The 21474-nt window shown below is 49.7% G+C and overlaps 1 protein-coding gene across 2 annotated transcripts in view; it reads left to right on the top strand.

The window, feature by feature from the left end:
• The first annotated feature begins 538 nt into the window (after positions 1-538).
• LOC140397269 (bcl-2-modifying factor-like) overlaps positions 539-21474 on the top strand; it is a 162564-nt gene continuing 141628 nt past the window's right edge. For both annotated transcript variants that reach the window (XM_072486142.1, XM_072486143.1), the window contains exon 1: positions 539-643. The gene's annotated coding sequence lies outside the window, so the exon portion shown is untranslated. The remainder of the gene's footprint in view (positions 644-21474) is intronic.

Genomic DNA, 21474 nt, shown 5'->3' with positions numbered 1-21474 from the left:
TGTGTGCCGATTTGAATCTAAGTGCAGCGACATGCCCCTTTAAGATCGTTGTTTGGGGAATCCCCCGCCACCGTGTCCCTTTCTGACAGCCCCTGGGCAGAGGGGGGGGAAGAGACAAATGGCCGTTTTTGATTGGATAGCATATGCCCTTCTCGCTTGGTAACTATCGGCATCTATTTTCTGATTGGTGCAGTGCTCGCCTCACATTACGTCAGGACTAGATGCCGGCGCGCGTTGCCACGGGAGACGGGCAGCCACTCAAGTGGCAGGACCGCAGAACACTGGAGCGGCGGGGGATTGGAAGCGGCGGCAGGTGGCGCTGCGGGGGAGGCGGCGGAGTGGGATGGGGGAAACAGCACGGCCAGTGGTGGGAAGCCGGCACTGCAAGACGGGCGGAGAGAGGAAGGGTGATTGGCTGGTTTAAAGGGGTGATTGGCAGCGGCTCAGCCGGTCCGGGGTCGGCCTCTTCGGTGGGCGAGAACTGGCTGCTGATTGGCGATGCCATGGTTGTTCGATTGTGACGAGCTTTGATTGACAGGCGGGACAGGCGGTAAACAGTAGGACGCGCACAAATCGCGATGATTAATCAGAGTACTGTAAGGAGTGTGCACAAATCGACATAAAACGGCTCAGTTATCTCCGGGTAAGTGCACTTTACAGCAACCGAATTTCCTTCTCCTGCGCATCTCCTTTATCTCTTTCTCGTGCAATCGTGTTTCCATTATTCCGCCCGGGAAAAACCGTATAAAACAACTTAAACGTCTCTTTGTCAATATTGTTTCTGCACTTAACTGATTTGCGAACTGGTTGTCAAATCCAGCTCAGATTTCTTGATCTGGTTTTAGTTTTCTTATCAAAAAGAGCGCCCTTGTGGCAGATTAAAAAGCCACCATAAAACCACTTTGCGTTGTTTTGCTTGTTTATGTGCTAACTTATAGGAGGCTTTTTTAAATAGGCATTTTTAACTCACTTGTTCTCATTTCCGGGACATGCCAGGGCAACAGATAGAGGCAAAAATACATAAACATGCACTGTTTTGCTGGCAAACGGTTCTTGTTTTGGGCGCTCGGGATTTATTTAGTTTACAAGTTGGAAGGTTGATTAAGTCGCTGTTGTGTTGCATTTGTGTTTATTGTTTATCTTCGATCAGGATCGTTTCACTCGGGTTCACAAAACTAGGAAATATAAACTTCAGCTTGGTGTTGGCAAGAAGTCATCGCACTGCCTGCCCCCTAGCCAGGCATCAACCGAGCCCGGTTCCGATCAGGCTGCCAAGTGGATGTGAAACTGACCCAGCAGAATCCAATGGGTCTGAAATTGACGGGGTGGCGGGGGGATTGTCCAGGGGGTCTGAAAATTGCCTGAGGGGAATTCAAGTAGGAGAGTGTTCCAGCTACCTGGAGACAGGGAAGGAGGAATAGGAAGTCACCCAGACGCGAAACAGATACTGTCAGACCTGCTGAGATAATTCAGTATTTTCTGGATTTCAGAATCCAGCATCCGCAGTAATTTGTTTAACCTTCAGGGATATGAAGGCCTGGGTTGTTTGGGCTGCAGAGGGAGCAATTCTTATTACTGAAATTTGGGGTTATGGAAGTATAGCAGAGGAGCTCTCTGGGCCAGGGGTTGTCTCAGTTCTGGGGTCAAGGGGTGTCTCAGGTCTGGGGTCAGGTGTTGTCTCAGTTCTGGGGTCAGGGGGTGTCTCAGGTCTGGGGCCAGGGGTTGTCTCAGGTCTGGAGCTAGGGGGTGTCTCAGTTCTGGGGTCAGGGGGTGTCTCAGTTCTGGGGTCAGGGGGCGTCTCAGTTCTGGGGTCAGGGGTGTCTCAGTTCTGGGGCCAGGGGTTGTCTCAGTTCTGGGGTCAGGGGGTGTCTCGGTTCTGGGGTCAGGGGGTGTCTCAGTTCTGGGGTCAGGGGGTGTCTCAGGTTTGGGGTCGGGGGTGCCTCAGTCTGGGGTCAGGGGGTGTCTCAGTTCTGGGGTCAGGGGGTGTCTCAGGTTTGGGGTCGGGGTGCCTCAGTTCTGGGGTCAGGGGGTGTCTCAGGTTTGGGGTCGGGGTGCCTCAGTTCTGGGGTCAGGGGGTGTCTCAGTTCTGGGGCCAGGGGGTGTCTCAGTTCTGGGGCCAGGGGGTGCCTCAGGTCTGGAGCCAGGGAGTGTCTCAGTTCTGGGGTCAGGGGGTGTCTCAGTTCTGGGGTCAGGGGTGTCTCAGTTCTGGGGTCAGGGGGTGTCTCAGTTCTGGGGTCAGGTGTGTCTCAGTTCTGGGGTCAGGGGTTGTCTCAGTTCTGGGGTCAGGGGGTGTCTCGGTTCTGGGGTCAGGGGGTGTCTCAGTTCTGGGGCCAGGGGTTGTCTCAGTTCTGGCGTCAGGGGGTGTCTCAGTTCTGGGGTCAGGGGGTGTCTCAGTTCTGGGGTCAGGGGTGTCTCAGTTCTGGGGTCAGGGGGTGTCTCGGTTCTGGGGTCAGGGGGTGTCTCAGTTCTGGGGTCAGGGGGCGTCTCAGTTCTGGGGTCAGGGGTGTCTCAGTTCTGGGGCCAGGGGTTGTCTCAGTTCTGGGGTCAGGGGGTGTCTCGGTTCTGGGGTCAGGGGGTGTCTCAGTTCTGGGGTCAGGGGGTGTCTCAGGTTTGGGGTCGGGGGTGCCTCAGTCTGGGGTCAGGGGGTGTCTCAGTTCTGGGGTCAGGGGGTGTCTCAGGTTTGGGGTCGGGGTGCCTCAGTTCTGGGGTCAGGGGGTGTCTCAGGTTTGGGGTCGGGGTGCCTCAGTTCTGGGGTCAGGGGGTGTCTCAGTTCTGGGGCCAGGGGGTGTCTCAGTTCTGGGGCCAGGGGGTGCCTCAGGTCTGGAGCCAGGGAGTGTCTCAGTTCTGGGGTCAGGGGGTGTCTCAGTTCTGGGGTCAGGGGTGTCTCAGTTCTGGGGTCAGGGGGTGTCTCAGTTCTGGGGTCAGGTGTGTCTCAGTTCTGGGGTCAGGGGTTGTCTCAGTTCTGGGGTCAGGGGGTGTCTCGGTTCTGGGGTCAGGGGGTGTCTCAGTTCTGGGGCCAGGGGTTGTCTCAGTTCTGGCGTCAGGGGGTGTCTCAGTTCTGGGGTCAGGGGGTGTCTCAGTTCTGGTGTCAGGGGTGTCTCAGTTCTGGGGTCAGGGGGTGTCTCGGTTCTGGGGTCGGGGGTGTCTCAGGTCTGGTGTAAGGGGGTGTCTCAGTTCTGGGGTCAGGGTGTGTCTCAGTTCTGGGGTCAGGGGGTGTCTCAGGTTTGGGGTCGGGGTGCCTCAGTTCTGGGGTCAGGGGGTGTCTCAGTTCTGGGGTCAGGGGGTGTCTCAGGTTTGGGGTCGGGGTGCCTCAGTTCTGGGGTCAGGGGGTGTCTCAGGTTTGGGGTTGGGGGTGTCTCTGTTCTGGGGTCAGGGGGTGTCTCAGTTCTGGGGTCAGGGGGTGTCTCAGGTTTGGGGTCGGGGTGCCTCAGTTCTGGGGTCAGGGGGTGTCTCAGTTCTGGGGTCAGGGGGTGTCTCAGGTTTGGGGTCGGGGTGCCTCAGTTCTGGGGTCAGGGGGTGTCTCAGGTTTGGGGTTGGGGGTGTCTCTGTTCTGGGGTCAGGGGGTGTCTCAGGTCTAGGGTAAGGGGGAGTATCAGGTCTGGGGTAAGGGGGAGTATCAGGACTGGGGTTGGGGTGTCTCAGGTCTGGGGTAAGGGGGTGTCTGGGGTAAGGGGGTGTCTCAGTCTGGGGTAAGGGGGTGTCTCAGTCTGGGGTAAGGGGATGTCTCAGTCTGGGGTAAGGGGATGTCTCAGGTCTGGCGTAAGGAGATGTCTCATGACTGGGGGAAGGGGGGTGTCTCAGTCTGGGGTAAGGGGGTGTCTCAGTCTGGGGTAAGGGGGTGTCTCAGTCTGGGGAAGGGGGTGTCTCAGGTCTGGGGTAAGGGGGTGTCTCAGTCTGGGGTAAGGGATGTCTTAGGTCTGGTGTAAGGGGGTGTCTCAGGACTGCGGTAAGGGGGTGTCTAAGGTCTGGGGTAAGGGGGTGTCTCAGGTCTGGGGTAAGGGGATGTCTCAGTCTGGGGTAAGGGGGTGTCTCAGTCTGGGGTAAAGGGATGTCTCCGTCTGGGGTAAGGGGGTGTTTCAGTCTGGGGTAAGGGGATGTCTCAGTCTGGGGTAAGGGGATGTCTCAGTCTGGGGTAAGGGGATGTCTCAGTCTGGGGCAAGGGGATGTCTCAGGTCTGGGGTAGGGGGATGTCTCAGTCTGGGGTAAGGGGGTGTTTCAATCTGGGGTAAGGGGATGTCTCAGTCTGGGGTAAGGGGATGTCTCAGTCTGGGATAAGGGGGTGTCTCAGTCTGGGGTAAGGGGATGTCTCAGTCTGGGGTAAGGGGTGTCTCAGGTCTGGCGTAAGGGGGTGTCGCAGTCTGGGGTAAGGGGATGTCCCAGGACTGGGGTAAGGGGGTGTCTCAAGTCTGGGGTAAGGGGTGTCTCAGTTCTGGGGTAAGGGGGTGGCTCAGGTCTGGGGTAAGGGGGTGTCTCAGGTCTGGGGTAAGGGGATGTCTCAGTCTGGGGTAAAGGGATGTCTCAGTCTGGGGTAAGGGGATGTCTCAGTCTGGGATAAGGGGGTGTCTCAGGTCTTGGGTAAGGGGATGTCTCAGTCTGGGGTAAGGGGTGTCTGGGGTAAGGGGATGTCTCGGTCTGGCGTAAGGGGGTGTCTCAGGCCTGGGGTAGTGGGGTGGCTCAGGTCGGGGGGCAGGGGATATCTCAGTCTGTGATTTGGGGATGTCTCAGGTCTGGGGTAAGAGGGTGTCTCAGGTCTGGGGTAAGGGGGTGTCTCAGGTCTGGGGTAAGGGGGTGTCTCAGGTCTGGGGTAAGGGGGTGTCTCAGGTCTGGGGTAAGGGGGTGTCTCAGGTCTGGGGTAAGGGGGTAGCTGAGGTCTGGTGGTAGGGGGGTGGCTCAGGTCTGGGGGCAGGGGGGTGTCTCAGGTCTGACTTGCTCCGAGTAATGGGATGTTCTCTGTGACTTTTCCCGGGAAAACCTCGAGAAGCTGTAGGCGGCGCTGAGATACAGGTTGGTCTCTCTGTATCTCCAGTCTAACTGGCCTCATACTCGAATGACTCGGTCTGCACAATATCTGCAACTTCCGCCTCTATTACTCACTCACTCACGGTGTCTGTAATGTAACTGGGTCTACCTCTCACACAGGGTCTCTTTATTCCCACTGTAACTCCTGGACCTGTTGTACATCGAGATTCAATGTGCTACACTGTGTCTGTAGTTTAAGCCTACTCCAATGGTGATATACCCTGTTTCGAATGTAACTGGTTCAGTGTAAAATGTTACAGTCTATCTGATGCAATTTCCGGATACCCAATCTAACTCTCATCCAGTGTGACTGTGCCGCCCTCTCGAGAATAAATGTCTGCCCTCCACTCACTCATTTTATTCTGTACTTCGCTCACCAACACTTGGGACCCCCTCTACTTTAACTCTGTGTATGAGGTGTGTACAGGAGAGGTTTGTGTGTGTTAGGGCCGATCCCACTTGAGTCAGCCCCCTCTCTGTGTTAAACCTTTCTCCCTCGGACTGGACTGTCTGATACTTTGTTCTGGGGCTCTTACCCCTTTCAGCAGCAACTATTTACAATTAGCACTTTCCCGATCAGTTTCTAGGCTGAAAGAAGCTGAGAGCCCTGCTGGAAGGCACCTCAAACACCTTTATGTGCTGCTGCCTCTCTCTTTGGCCCTTGGCTCTCTTAAATTGGGTCCCTTATTCGCTGCTCCTTTGCCGAGGGACAGGTGTCGGTTCTGTCTGTGCCGGGATGCAAAGTCAAGCGATTGCTTCTGATTTTCTCCCGGGTCGCCCCTGGGTCCTAGAGCCCGACGAGGCATCGTTTACAACTCCAGCCAGCTCGGAACCAATTACGACTGGCTGACGCTTCAATCTTGCTGTAGACAGAACCAGTTCCGTTCGCCAGAGACACTGCACCACTGGAGTTCTGCTTATCCACTCTCCAGAAGAATGCCCTGCAAATTGAGCACCCTGTTCGACCCCAAGCTCAACCTCAACGCCCCCCCCACCCCCCAATCTCAAAGTCCACCCACTTCCATGTTTTGTAATCCTTCTCTGCCTTGGCTCATCGGCTTCTGAAATCCTCACCCAAGCACCTGTAAACCTCACAACTTGACTATTCCCATGCTTTCCTGGCAGGGTTCCTGTTATATATTTTATAACTTGGATCCATGTAGTCATAGATGTCTTCAGCACAGAAAAGACCATTCAGCCCACCAGTCTGCACCATTCAAAAACAACTACATAACTATTCCAATCCCGTTTTCCAGCACTTGGTCCATAACCTTATTTGCCTTGACATTGGAAGTGCTAATCTAAATACTTCTTAAAAGTTATGAGCGTCTCTGCCTCCACCACCCTTTCAGGCAGTTCCAGACTCCCACCACCCTCTGGGTGAAAGCATCACCTCTAAACCTCCTGCCCCTTACCTTAAATCTATGTCCCCATGTCATTGATCCCTCCACCAAGGGGCAAAGAAATCACTAGTTTGTGTATAAGTGTGACAAGTTTTATTTACAATATTTTAAAATGTCTCTTCCATGCTTCAGCTCTGGGTTCCAGCTCTTTCTACTTTCCACTTGTTTTACTTTTCCCTTGAGTCCACATGCAGGCTTAATCAATCAAGTAGTAAACCGGCTCAAACACAGAACAGTTGAACCATTGAACACTGCAACCCCTATTTTTACCCCTCCCGCATACATTTGAGATCATCCAAAAGCCGGGCTCACCCACCACCCCTGACCACACTATGAATGTGAGTTGTTGTTGTAGCTATAGAGATCTTCCCTACTTTGAAAATGGTGACCAAAGATCTGTGTTTTACAAGCTCGGAGCATCCGAGAGTGCTTTGCGCCTAATTAATTATTTCTGATGTCTGGTCACTGTTGCAATGCAGGAGATGTCGCAGCTGATTTGCGCACAGCAAGATCCCATAAGCAACAACAGATCATCAGTTTTTGGGATAAACATTAGCTGACATTGGGTATAGCTCCCCTGCCCATCTTCAAAGTAATATGGTGGGATCTTATGAATACACCTGAGAGGGAAGAAGGACCTTGGTTTAATGCCTCATTCAAAAGACAGCACCTCTAACAGTTCAACACTCCAGTCTTTCATTACTGCACCGGAGTGTCAGCAAAGGCTGTGTTCTAAAGTCTCTGGCGTGGCACTTGTGCCCACACCTTTCTGACCTGGAGTCAAATGGACCTAATTACTGATGACAGTACGTGGAAGCGCTATGTTATTCAAAGTGCCACCCTTGGGCTGAGATGCCAAACCCACATCCACCCACCTGCCTTCTCAGGTGGGTGTGCCAGATTGCATGGCACTATTTGAAGAAGGGCAGGAGAGATTGCCCCAGTATCCTGGCTACCATTTATCTCTCAACAAACACCAACAAAATACACCAATTTGCCATTTATCTCTTGTTTTTGGGTTCCCGCTGTGCTCAGATTATCTACTGTATTTTTCTGCAAAACAGAGGTGATGGCTTTTCAAAAGTACCTTAGACATGTGCTGCTCTGCAGAATTCTCCCTGTATCTCCTGAAGACATTATTCATATTAAGACATGGTTCCACTGGTGCTACTCATCCTTGCCCAAATGTTGATTTTTCATGAGGAAGCCTAGGTGGGTAGAGTTGGCCAGCTATTGGCCAGCCACCCTTGCGTCATCCATACACAATTTTCCCCACACGGGCCATGGAATGGTGATCAAGGTGGCTATTCCATCTGAGCCAATTGGGCCAATTATACTGGCCTCAAGTTGAGATGAGCTCATTCTGGTAACCCCTACAGTGCATTTTATGGGTTTGAAAGTAAGGGAGCGATAGGCTCAGCCATGAGGCCAGGTTGTCTGGGTGAGGTACCTTTGGATTCCTGAGAACAGAAGTCTATCTGAGACCTCCCTCTTCTCAACAGCCCGACACCAGACCAGACGCTGCATTGACCGAGCAAGGTAGAGGACAGGACTTGTAATGGTCGGAAAGCATCACACTGTGCCCAATTCTGAGGTTTTGTTTTTGCGAATGATATGGGAGATGTAATTCGATCTTCAGAATTTTGAAGGTTTGTAATCATAGAATCCCTACAGTGCAGAACGAAGCCATTCGGCCCATCGAGTCTGCACCGACCCTTCAAAAAAATACCCTACCGAGGCCCAATCCCCCACCCTGTAACCCTAAGGGGCAATTTACATGGCCAATCCACCTAACCTGCACACCTTTGGACTGCGGGAGGAAACCGGAGCACCCGGAGGAAACCCACGCAGACACAGGGAGAAAGTGCAAACTCCACACAATCACCCAAGGCCAGAATCAAACACAGGCCCCTGGTGCTGAGTGGCAGCAGTGCTAACCACTGTGCCATCATGCTGCCTAGTTTTGATAGCGGCCCATTTTGATAGAGGCGATGGGAGGAAATTATTTTCACAGATAGGAGGGTCGCTAGAGAGGGCACAGATTTCAGGCAATTGGTGAAAGAGATTATTATTTGTAATGCGGAGGGTTGTTATGATCTGGAAGATTGGCAGAGGCAGCATCATTCTTAATTTTCAAAAGGGTATTGGATGGTGAAATGAAACATTGCAGGGCCATTGGAAAGAGCAGTGGCGGATGAAATATTTGGCTCTTTTGAAAGGCGTGCCTAGACATGATGGGCCAAACAGCTTCTTCTGTAAAATATGATCCTTTCTGAATTAATCTGATGTGCTTGCAGCATATTGGTGCTTCCTTATTTATGCCTGCTGGGGAAAGCAGCAGCCATTGATTTAAGCTTTTTTTCTTTATGGTATCAGTTTTAAAGGATTGCCTTAAATCTTAGAATATCATTATATCTTCTCCCTGCAGACGTAGAACAATAGCTGCTTGTTATTAGCTGCCCAGCAATGATGTTTATCTATGGACCAACACATTATAGCTGGGTGCAGAAGGAGGCCATTCGGCCCATCGAGTCTGCGCCAGCCCTACCCAATTATTCTTTTCCAATTAAGGGGCAATTTAGCTTCGTCAATCCACCTACCCTGCACATCTTTGGGTTGTGGGGACGAAACCCACGCAAAGACAGGGTGAATGTGCAAACTCCACACGGGCAGTGACCCAGAGCCGGGATCGAACCTGGGACCTCGGCGCCGTGAGGCAGCAGTGCTACTCGCTGTGGCACGGTGCTGCCCCAAGAGCATAATACTTAAGCCTACATCTCCACCCTAATCCGGAACCCAGTAACCCCAACTAATCTTTTTGACACGAAGGGGCAATTTAGCACGGCCAATCCCACCTAACCTGCACTTCTGTGGGAGGAAACTGGAGCACCCGAAGGAAACGCACGCAGACACGGGGAGAAAGTGAAAACTCCACACAGACAGTGACCCGAGGCCGGAATTGAACCCAGGTCCCTGGAGTTGTGATGCAGCAGTGCTAACCACCGTGCCGCCCACGTGGATTGAATCCATGAAGTAAATACCTTTACAGCACTGCTTGCTGGGCCAGGAGTCCTTTTAAGTTATCTAGTAAACACCAGCACCCCATGATCTGTCTGCTTCACCACCCCATTACCACACACCCTCCCAACACTCCAAAAAACACCAAATCGAACCCCTGACCAGTGCAGGCTGTACTTCAGGGGTTTCCAGACCTGAAAAGAGACTCCCGCTCTGAAAGTTAAAATGCAGGCCCCAGTGTTGAACCCAGGAGTGGCAATGTTTTTAAAAATAAATTTAGAGTGCTCAGTTATTTTTTTCCAATTAAGGGGCAATTTAGCATGGCCAATCTACCCACCCTGCACATCTTTGAGTTGTGGGGGTGAGACCTATGCAAAAACAGGGAGAATGTGCACACGGACAGTGACCCGGGGCCGGAATCGAACCTGGGCCCTCGGCGCCGGGAGGCAGCAATGCTAACCACTGTGCCTCCCTCAGAATGGCAACATTGGCATTGTCCTAATCTATGCCTGGGATTCCCCCAGCTGGGTAACAGGTGCCCACTTATATACTCCACTGTGAAATTACTGCTTTTTCTGATTGTGCCGGTAGAATATGTGGTCCTGACAGCTATTCCTGCCAGTATCCTCTGGCTAGACAGATTCATGTGAAAATGTTTTTAATTTTTAATAACCTTTATTGTCACAAGTAGGCTTACATTAACACTGCAATGAAGTTACTGTGAAAGGCCCCTAGTGGCCACATTCCGGCACCTATTCGGGTCACAGAGGGAGAATACAGAATGTCCAAATTACCGAACAGCACATCTTTCGGGACTTGTGAAAATGAAAATCGCTTATTGTCACAAGTAGGCTTCAAATGCAGTTACTGTGAAAAGCCCCTAGTCACCACATTCCGGCGCCTGTTCGGGGAGGCTGTTACGGGAATTGGACCGTGCTGCTGGCCTGCCTTGGTCTGCTTTCAAAGCCAGCGATTAGCCTTGTGCTAAACAGCCCCTATGTGGGAGGAAACCGGAGCACCCGGAGGAAACCCACGGAGACACGGGGAGAACTTGCAGACTCCGCACTGACAGTGACCCAAGCCGAGAATCGAACCTGGGACCCTGGAGCTGTGAAGCGACTGTGCTACCCACTGTGCTGCCCTCAGTGAGAAGCTACAGGAAATGTACTCGTAGTTGGTTTTCTGCTTAGTCACAGGATTGCCCGTCCAGCAGGATTGTCCTGGAGTTCCCATGAGTTAAGGATTGATCTCCGACTGAGAGCCAACACAGAAGAAAAATCATTGGGGCATTTATAAAAAACAAAGGCGCATTATTTTACATTTCCTTTGACCACCTTTGTTTATTACTTACAAAAATATTGGAGTTTGAGGCCATGTTTTTTAGATTAATGGTCCAAATTTACTCCATTAGGTGACCCAAGAGACTACTTGCTTTCCAATTGGTGTAAGAAGGCCAATGTGCAGTAAGTTGGCTGTGTCAGACAGCAGATGGTGGGAGTGAGTTAAACTATCTACATCCACCTTCACTGCTTTCCATTTCTCTCTTAGTGTTGGACAAGGTATTTACCAAGACTCGCTTCCACAGCTTTTATCCAGCAGATGGTGGGTGCTTGGGGCAAGCAGGAGGAGGTGGGACGGTCACGTGTCAAATCCTCCTGGAATATATCGAAGCAAAGTTGGGCAAGCTTACTTTTAAGTGTCCTTAGGGCAACTGTAGTGATCCCTTTTCTCAATGCTGTTGTTTGTGATTGTGTAAGAGATCAATAATTGAACATGGGTTATTCTCGTCCGAGTCAGGATTATTGTGGTGTGGGTGACCCAGTAATACACCACATTTGCCATTGGGGGAGCTCTTGTTGGAGTTCTAGGGATTTTCTCTTTTGGCCAATGAGAACGACATGGATGGGGAGGCGATGATGAAGGAGGGAGCAAGTGGGAGAAGGACAAAGGAACAGAATGGAATACAAAAGATAAAACTATTATGAAAGCCTGTGGCTTTTATAAATTATACAATGAAGTGATTCATTGAGATGAAAGTGGGGGTTTTCTCAGTGTGGTGTCCCACAGAGAGATAAGTAATTGCACAGTGGGCAAATTCCCACACCACACAGACTACTGGACATCTTTGCACTTGAGTATGTGGATGCAGTCTGACCACACCACACTTATCTGATTCAAGGTTTTCCCAGAGTTGGACTAAATGGCCAGCAGTATCCCTGACCACCCACTTCCCCTCGATGTGGAGAGGGAATACCAAGGAGCATCTCAAATATACTGCTCTCAACTTGGCCAATAATAAAATGGCAATCAGATGTAAGCAACGTTTCTGCTTCTGTTATTCTGCTGGATATCTTGGAGTGACTGTAAATGAGGCAGAGATGGGTACACATAAGAAGGAAAGACTTGTATTTTTTTAGGGCCTTTTGTGCCCTCAGGATATCCCAAATGCAGCACAGCCAATGATGTCCTTTTATTTAAGTATGGATCCTATTGTAATGCAGGAAATTCAGCAGCCAAATTGTGCACAGCACGTTCCCACAACAATAGTGTGTTAATGCCAATATAATCTGATGTTGGCTGTGTGATACATATTGGCCAGGACATTGGAGAAAACTTCCCTGATTTTCTTTGAAAAATGCTGTGGTATCTTTTCCATTCGCCTGTGAGAGCCCTGTTTTAATATTTTATTTAAAAGGCATTATTTCCTCAGTAGTGCATTGAGTGTCAATCTAGATTTTGTGGGACTTGACCCCACAATATTCAGATTCAGAAGAAAAAATGCCATTGGCTGAGCCACTGCTGACATCTCTGTAGTGCTGCTATTCAAAATATGCTTGATAGCATCTCAAAGTACCAGCTAATGAGCCAAACTGTACCTGGCACTGTTGGCTGAGGGAGGAAGGTTGTCCGGGACAATTCCCTTCTCTTCTTCCATTAAGGCTGTTTGATTACTGAGGAGGCATACCAGTCTTCAGTTGAACAACTGCTCGGAAGGATGGCACTTATGATAACTCAGCAGTCCCTCGCCATTAAACCAGGATGCCAGATTCCGGAGCAAGGTTTGAATACATGGACCTCTGACTGTAACTGTGAGCGTGCCACAAGCTGAACTAAAGTTGGCACTGGCCCACACCACAAATGCTGACTAAGCACTGTGATTTGTTCTCCATTTCATAGATTTTGTACGCACAGACACACAGAGACAGACACATACACAGACAGGCACACACGCACATTTTGCTGGGTCAAAATCCTGGACTTCCCTCCCTAACAGCACTGTGGGTGTGCCTGCACCACATAGACTGCAGTGGTTCAAGAAGGCAGCTCACCTGTACTTTCTGAAAAGCAATTAGAGACGGGCAAAAAATGCTGGCCTACTCAGTGATGCTCATATCCCATGAAAGAATAAGAAAACACAACAGATAGACACACAGAAGACCAATTTGGAGCCACCTACTCATTTATCCTTTGTGCTTCTATGTAACTTCTTTTTAATTATTCCTGTACAATTCGCCTCACTAAATCTGTGATATTGAGTTTTACGTTCTTGCCAATCTTTGGATGAAGAGGTTTCTCTGAATTTCACTTTGGATTTTTCGGTGACTGTCTTTTATTTTTTGCCCTCTTATTTTGGGCTCCCCGAACAAAGCTCCTGTCGCAACCTCATCGCCTTTTCCAAAGCTTCTTACAGCCGAGGCAGTACGTGTGAAGTGTAAATCACTGTGTTTACATCAGAAATATAGCAGCCAATTTGGATACAGCAAGTTCCCACAGACAGCCACGTGATAACGAGCAGACTATATTCTTTTGATGATGTTGGTTGAGGAATGAATATTGACCAGGGCTCTGGGGCGGATTCCCCTCCTCATGTATGAGAGGGTAGATGGCACCTTGCTTTAGCATCTCATCTGCAGTTGCGACAAAAGCTCATTGACCTGAAACATTGGCCTGGATTTTACCTCTGCCAGTTCTGTTTTCAGTGGAGAGGGGGGTGCCTGTGCAATATGACAGGTGGGCTAGCCCACCACCTTCCCGCCCATCCTTGACGTGGCCCCCATAAACCGGCAGGTGTGAGGAGGCCATAATCGGCAGCCCCCCCGCCATTAAAAAAGAATAATTAATAGGAAAATGGACTTGTTGATAAGCCAATTAACCTGAATGTTATGCTGCCCGCACCATAATAGTGTTGGTGTGGGCAAGCAGGAAGGAGTGGGCAGGCTCTTATTTCTAACCAAACTGGTTAAAAGGTGGAATGGAATTGGATGGGAGGAGGGGAGGTTAAATCCTTCAGGTGTGCTCTCGGCATATCAAGGAAACTCCCCACAAGATGATGCCTCACTGGCTAGCCTCCAAAATATGTCCTCTCACTCCCCACTGGGCCTGCGCCCAAGGGTAACTTTCCTGCTCCCAAAGCTCAGGACGTAATTAGTCTTGGATCCATTGTTATTCTTCCCAATAATCCCAGTCCTTGCAATACCCACAACTGATTTCTGGCACTGCTGGGACTAATAGAGCTGTCGGCCACTGAGGGGTGAAAGTCCAAATCTCTGCCCTGCTGCAACACCCTGGGCAAATGCATGGCCAGTTCCAGCCCCACTTGTCCTGGAGTTACAATACAAGTGAATTAACCAATAATTATTTTCAAATTACCCAAAGTCTTTGGCCCTTGGCTGCCCAATAATTACAGTCATCAGGGGCTGGATTCTCCGACCACCCCGCGATGGCCGAAGTCCCGCTGCTGGAATGCCTGTCCCGCCAGCGTGGATTAAACCACCTTTTGAATGGTGGGACAAGGCGGCGCGGGTGGGCTCCGGGGTCCTGTGGGGGGGGCGCAAGGCGATCTGGCCCAGGGGGGGGTGCCCCCACGGTGGCCTGGCTCGTGATTGGGGCCCACCGATCCGCGGGCGGGTCTGTGCCGTGGGGGGCACTCTTTTTCTTCCGCCTTCACCATGCTCTTCAATATGGCGGAGGCGGAAGAGACCCCCTCCCCTGCGCATGCACGGGGATGACGTCAGCAACCGCTGATGCTCCCGCGCATGCGCGGACCCACGTCGCCCGGCGAAGACCTTTCGGCCCCGGCTGGCGTGGCGCCAAAGGCTTTTCCCGCCAGCCGGTGAAGCGGAAACCACTCCGTCGCGGGCCTAGCCCCTCAAGGTGAGGGCTTGGCCCCTAAAGGTGCGGAGACGTCCACACCCTTGGGGCGGACCGACGCCGGAGTGGTTCCCACCACTGCATCACGCCGGGACCCCCCGCCCCGCCGGGTTGGGGAGAATCCCGCCCCAGGTTTGTAAGTTTAAACACAGTTACTGTTTATTTATAACAAGAACTATCATGAAATATGCAGCAAATACAGTGGATTGACTTATCAACAAACGCCTAACCCCCACTATAACATGCCACCCACACTCTGCACACTCACACACAAGACAGACAAACACAAAGGGGTAGAAAGGGGGGGAAAATGTAAGTGAAAAAGAAAATGTATTTGCTTCAGATGATGGTTCCACGCATGCTCTCTTCCCAGTAAGCTTGTAAGACACAGTCTTTGTTTTGCAGCCTGTACTGGTTTCAATGCTGTTTTAAAAACACCGTACTCACACTTTTCGCAGAGAGGCAGAGACTATGTTTAATCAAACCGTGATTTCAGTTCAAGGTTCACCTTCAGACCGTTGCAGTTTAGAAAATGCAGTATTCGCAGGCAGCAAGCTTTCTGGAGAAAGATAGTCGATTCATTCACACCAGCATTTCTGGGGAGAGTTAGCAGATTGTTGACTTTGCCTGCACAGCCTGTAATTGTTCTCCTGTCAATGGATTTATCCAGACTCTCTCTCAGTTCAGAAACATAGCCTTTCCGGAGAAAAACAGAGAGGAGAGGATAACAGGAACTTCCTTGGGGGCTGCCAGGAGTCAAACTGAAACCAAACCGAAAACCTCGGAACTCTGAAGCATCCCACTGGGAAATGATCCAATCACCACCCGTTACCAGGCAGAGCACAGCCAGACAGGCCAATTCATTGGGCACCAGCTAAATCAATCAAACCGAGGGGGGGGGGGGGTGCATGGTGAGGGGTATCAGCCTTAAATATTGTTCTCAAGTGTCTGGAGTGAGACTTAACCCTACAAACCTCGGATTCAGGCCACAGTGCAATTCCCTGAGCCACAGATGACATTTGTTTTGCAGACAAACACAACACCACAAACAGTGATGAAAGAACAGTTAGTTAGTGTTCACTGAGGTAGGGATGTTGCGATTGGAAGTGCTTTGACACCGCGTGAGACCAGAGCTAGTGACAGTAGGAAGAGCGGGTGATGTGTGGTCGACTGTAAGCTGATTTACTACTGGGATGATGCCATTCTTTGTCAATTAGGGTTACTTTTCCTTTGTCTCGTAGATGCGGGCACCTGACTGGTGGTAATGCAAACGTACTTTCGGAGAGCTCATGGCTCTTCTCTGAATAGTATAAGACTTTTGACAGCTCCCTGAACAGACAGGTGTAAACTTTTATACCTCATCTCGAAAGGAACCCACCGCCCCCCCCCCCCCCACCCCTAACCAACACCTCCCCCATCAACCTGGCTCTGTGTTTTAGTCTTTTCTATGTGCAGAACCCTCAAGCCCCCCCACTCCCATGTAAATATTGACATATTCCTGGGAGTCCCCTTCCCCTGTAAATGTTAACACATTCCTGTACAAACCACTGCAAATATCAACACATTTATTAATGTTGAATGTTTGCACGTGAATGGAGTGTTTATGTAAAACATGTCCAGGTCAGTCCTCCATTGTCGAAGCACTGAAAGTCTCACATTGTACAAAGTGGTGGTAGATGAGGACATTGTTGCAATGGCTCAGCAAGCCCGGGGGGGGGGGGCTGTTAGTGGTCGGTGGGGCAGTTAGCCTCTGTTGACACTGCCAGGCTTCAGTGCTCCCGAGGGCTCCCTGTGGGCAAGATCTGGCTGGGTGCCTGAGTGCAAGGGAGTGGAGGCTGCAGTACCACATTCTGCTGGAGGGGGCAATGTGACTCAGGTCTGTGCAGGCTCCTGGCTTTGATTTGGGAAGGGAGTAAGGAATTTGGGAAACAGTCGATAGATGTGCAGTGTAGCCCAATCTTGCTCACAGATAAAACCCAACCTCGCCAAGAATTTATATGCTCAAAGCAGCACTTTTACAGAGGAGTAAATGTAATCTTCCACCAGGCCTTCCAGTAGCACAAGATAACTAAGATCATTAGTGGTGTGATTAATTCTGGCTTATCATGGCTTTCAGTGCCTCTGAAATCCAGAGTTTGTTGCCGTTCTCTATTGCACCATGATATTCTTCCTTCCTCCGATGAAGATATCGACTCCCACTGCACTACAAAAGCCCCTTGTGCTTTTTCTCTGTGTGTAATCTTCAGCGTTGGCTCTAGCCAGTGAATGCATGCAATTTGACCATGAGGAGCTTCACAGCCGGTCCGCACTGGCCTCTCTGCACATCATCTTCTCAACGATAGATGGTAATTATGTGAACGAGCCCTGGCCAGCCCAGAGGCTCTTAAGCCCCTTGTGGAAAAGGGTACCAATTGATACTCTAAGATAAGTAAATTCAGCACAGACTGGACTAGAGATAAAAAGGATACTTCTGTCAACTGTACTCCAAGGAGCTGGAGCTAATGGCAGATTGGCTGCATGCACATTTTGGCATGGGTCCACTTTAGAAAGTAAACCCATTCCCAGTGCACCAGTGCTCATCCTAATTCCATCTCCCTCAAGGCATCCTGCACAGTGTTTTATTTGAAGCTTCATTTCATTGCACCTATTTAACTGAAAGAAAAACCTGCATTTACATAGCACCTTTCATGACCTGAGGATATTCTGATGCACTTTGTGGCCAATTAAGTAGTTTTTGAAGTGTATCACTTTCATAATGTAGGGAACATGATGGCCAATTTGCACAGGGCAAAGTACCACAAACTAATCAGATCAATGACAGGATAATATTTTAATGATGTTGCTTGAGTGATAAATATTGGTTAGACACCCGGGGAGTGCTCCACTTTGAAATAGTACCTCACATTTACCTGAGGGGGCAACTTCAGTTTAACAGCTCATCTGAAAGACAGCACCAGAAATGCTCCCATGCCTTACGGTTAACGGGAAAGACAGCACTGGGTGTTTAATATGGTGGTTACAGGGTGCTGCCGTGCCTACACAGCCGGAAGGGCTGAGATTTATGATCGCAACAGTGTGGAATCAGTGTGCATTAAGCTACTAATTGTGCAGATTTATGGATCTCTAAGTGCCAACATCGGAAAGCATCAGAACGGCACAGGCGATCCTCTAACCTACGACATTGGGCGCTCGGGTCGAGGTCCATGGATGGCAAGAATATAGTCATTCCTTTGTGTGTACTGATTCTGTGTGGTGGAGTGGTGAGATTCAGCCTTGTGCCCATCTTTGAGGGCAGTGTGGGTTGAAGTCTTGACAAATAACTTGGCGCACTTCAGGCAGCAGCTGTGTGGGAGGTCACACAGGCATGGTTAGTGTGGTTAGAAATTAAACTTGGTGTGAAACAGTTTCTCCTTCTTTATGCTTTCAGAGCCTTTCACAAGTTGAAAACCTTCATTAAATTTCCCATGCACCGTCTCTGTTCCAAGGGGAAAATTCCCATTATTATCGCTGTCAATTTTCTCCGGAGGAAATGTGATTAATAACTGAATTAAGAATAACAAAACAGAATATTTTTTAAAAGGTGTGAAGCTTCTAAGTGTTGACATTCACAGAGACTTGGGTGTGCTCGTACAAAAACACAGAAAGTTAGCATGCAGGTGCAGCAAGCAATTAGGAAGGTAAATGCCTTTATTGCAAAGGGGATTGGAGAACAAGAATAAAGAATTCTTGCTGAAATTATACAGGGATTTAGTGAGACCACATCTGGAATAGAACCATAGAATTAAGGAATTTCTACAGTGCAGAAGGAGGCCATTCGGCCCATCAAGTCTGCACCGACTCTCTGAAAGAGCACCCCACCTAGGCCCACTCCCCGCCCCATCCCTGTGATGTACCATCAATTGATGACAGACGAGGAGTCGGGAGAAAAACTGTGGCTTTAATCAGCTTAAAGGCACCTGCTGGCAGCCGGTCCCAGATTGAGGGCAGGGCTGGAGGTTGGCCACCTTTATACATGAGCCCAAGGGGAGGAGCCACAGGCGGAGCCAGCAGGGACAAGCCCAGGCATGTAACAATACAACAGTACAATACAATACAATATGGTGGTTTACCACACCCTATAACCCCACTTAACCTGCACATCTTCGGACACTAAGGACGGGATTCTCTGGCCGCGCCCGCCCAGCGACTGGAAATTTCCACCCGAGGTCAATGGACCTTTACATGGTCCGCGTCCCGTCCATGCGGATCTTGAGGTGGGCGGGGTGGAATAATCCAGCCCTAAGGGACAATTGATCATGGCCAATCCACCTAACCTGCACATCTTTGGACTGTGGAAGGAAATGGGAGCACCCGGAGGAAACCCATGCAGACACGGGGAGAAAGTGCAAACCCCACATTGTCCCTTAGTGTCTAAATGTTAGAGGTTATAGGGATGGGGGAGGGGAGTGGGCCGAAGCAGAATCAATCGGGTGAATGGCCTCCTTCTGCACAGTAGGGATTCTATGGATTATATGGATCTGTTCTTAGGAAATAGGCTGTAGGTCCCATTTTCTGTATATCTCCAGTTAGCCTAAGGGAATTAAGAGTCAATCATATTTCACAGGGCTGGAGTCCCATGGAAGGCCAGACTGAGTAAAGATGGACATTAATGAACCAGTTGGGTTTTTTGTTTCAGAATAATCTGGAAGGTTCATATGGTCATTTTCCAACTTGTAATGGTGGGATTTTGAACTCTAATTGCTAGTCCAACAACATAACCAATAAAGAGTCCATAACTGTGAAGCTATCACACAACTAATTCAAGCTCCAACGAGTACAGACCAAGAGTCCTCAACCATTTCGTCATATGACAAGCTCTTCATTCCAGGGATCATTCTTGTGCACCTCGACTGGATCCTCTCCAAGGACAGCACATCATTCTCTGGACACGGGAATGTGCTTACAATATTCCGAATGGGGTCTGACCAGAGCTTTATACAGCCTCAACAGTACATCCCTGGTCTTGTATTCTCGCCCTCTTGACATGAATGTTAACATTGCATTTGCCTTCCTAACTGCCAAGTGAACCTGCATATTAAACTTAAGAGAATCCTGAACTTGTACTCCTAAGTCCCTTTGTGCTTCTGATTTCTGAAACCTTTTCCGTTTAGAAAATAGTCTATGCCTCTGTTCTGCCTATCAAAGTGCATAATCTTACATTTTTGTACATTGTATTCCATCTGTCATTTCTTTGCCCACTCTCCTAGCCTACCTAAGTCCTTCTGAAGCCCACCTGCTTCCTCAACACAACCTGTCCCTCTACAGATCTTTGTATCATCTGCAAGCTTAGCAACAATGCCCTCAGTTCCGTCTTCCAGATCGTTAATGTAATTCGCGGATGGTTGTGGTGCCAAGACTGACCCCTGCAAAACAGCACTAATCACCGGCTGCCATCCTGACAAAGACCCCTTTATTCCCACTCGCTGCCTTCTGCAAGTCAGCCAATCCTCTATCCATACCAGTGCCTTGCCCGTAACACCATGGGCTCTTATCTTATTTAGCAGCCTCCTGTTCGGCACCTTGTCAAAGACCTTCTGGAAATCCAAATAGATCTTGCCCACTGGTTCTTCTTTGTCTTCTTTTTAATAAATTTAGAGTACCCAATTTTTTTTTTTCTAATTAAGGGGCCAATTCACCTACCCTGCATATCATTTTGGGGTTGTGGGGGTGAGACCCATGCAGACACGGGGAGAATGTGCAAATCCCACATGGACATTGACCCGGGGCCGGGATCGAATCCGGGTCCTCGGCGCCGTGAGGCAGCAGTGCTAACTAACCACCGTGCCGCCCTGGGTTCTTTTTTGTCTAACTTCCTCGTTACCTCCTCAAAGAATTCTAACAGATTTGTCGGCATGACCTCCCCTTGACGAATCTTTCCCCACTTGTCTTTACTCCCCTCCCCTGAGCTAACCATGGAACTGGTCTTCTTCCTGGGTACTGTTGCCAGTGTTTGGCCTTAGACCGTTTTAGTTGCTCTGCATAATTCAAAATTAGTTTTGGTGTGAAAAGTGACCAAAATGATCCAAGAACGTTATATAGGTGAACAGACACTTTGAATGGATAAAGGGAGAAAGTAACCATGTTGACTGCAGAGGGTTGCAAAAATAAATCGGTGCTATATTTAAATTATGTCAAAAAAGTCTTCACATTTTATGAGAATTTTCTTTTGAACCCTTTGTTTTTTTTATAGCTCCGAGGTGATTGAGATTCAATCTGGGCCTGTGTTTAATCTTGAGAAGAATCTATATATACCTATGTAAATTATTTCACATCAGCAAGGCCTACTCAAAGCCACGTTTCTTCCTGTTGTGAAGCGTGGCAAACAACCAGAGGCCAGAGCTCCCTGTGTAGGCTGCTTCCTCTTCCCTTCTTCCTCCCGTTGTGCTTGAATGTGGAGGTAAACATTACTATCTCATAGAGCTGAGAGAAAAACCACAAAAGAGGCTGAACCAGGGTGCGTGTTCGCTAAATATATCAGCCCGTGGCCAAACGGCGGAAGTGAGACTGCTGCACGAGATCCATCTAGTGAGCTTCGACTCAGATGACTAAGCAGTTCATTTAGAGAACCAACAAATGCAGGAAGGCTTCTGGCTCCACAAGGCCCGGGGGCACTGAGGCTGCACCAGGCTGCTAGGTCAGGTCAGGAAAATGGGAAGGTTCCGCACCAGGAATTTAAAGGTGAGCTACTTCACATTCTATTGCACGCCTTTCCCTAATTTTCATATCCAGGAAGAAATTTGAATGAAAGAAGATATAGGGTAAAATGTTTCACAATGAGGATCTCAATTTAAAATTCAATCACTTAGCCCCAGTAACCCCAACCCCCAGCACCCTGTATCAATAC

This window comes from Scyliorhinus torazame, chromosome 2, assembly GCF_047496885.1.
Source record: "Scyliorhinus torazame isolate Kashiwa2021f chromosome 2, sScyTor2.1, whole genome shotgun sequence".
NCBI lineage: Eukaryota > Metazoa > Chordata > Chondrichthyes > Carcharhiniformes > Scyliorhinidae > Scyliorhinus > Scyliorhinus torazame.
Note: the sequence above shows the minus strand (reverse complement) of the source record. Positions and strands in the feature narration are given on the sequence as shown.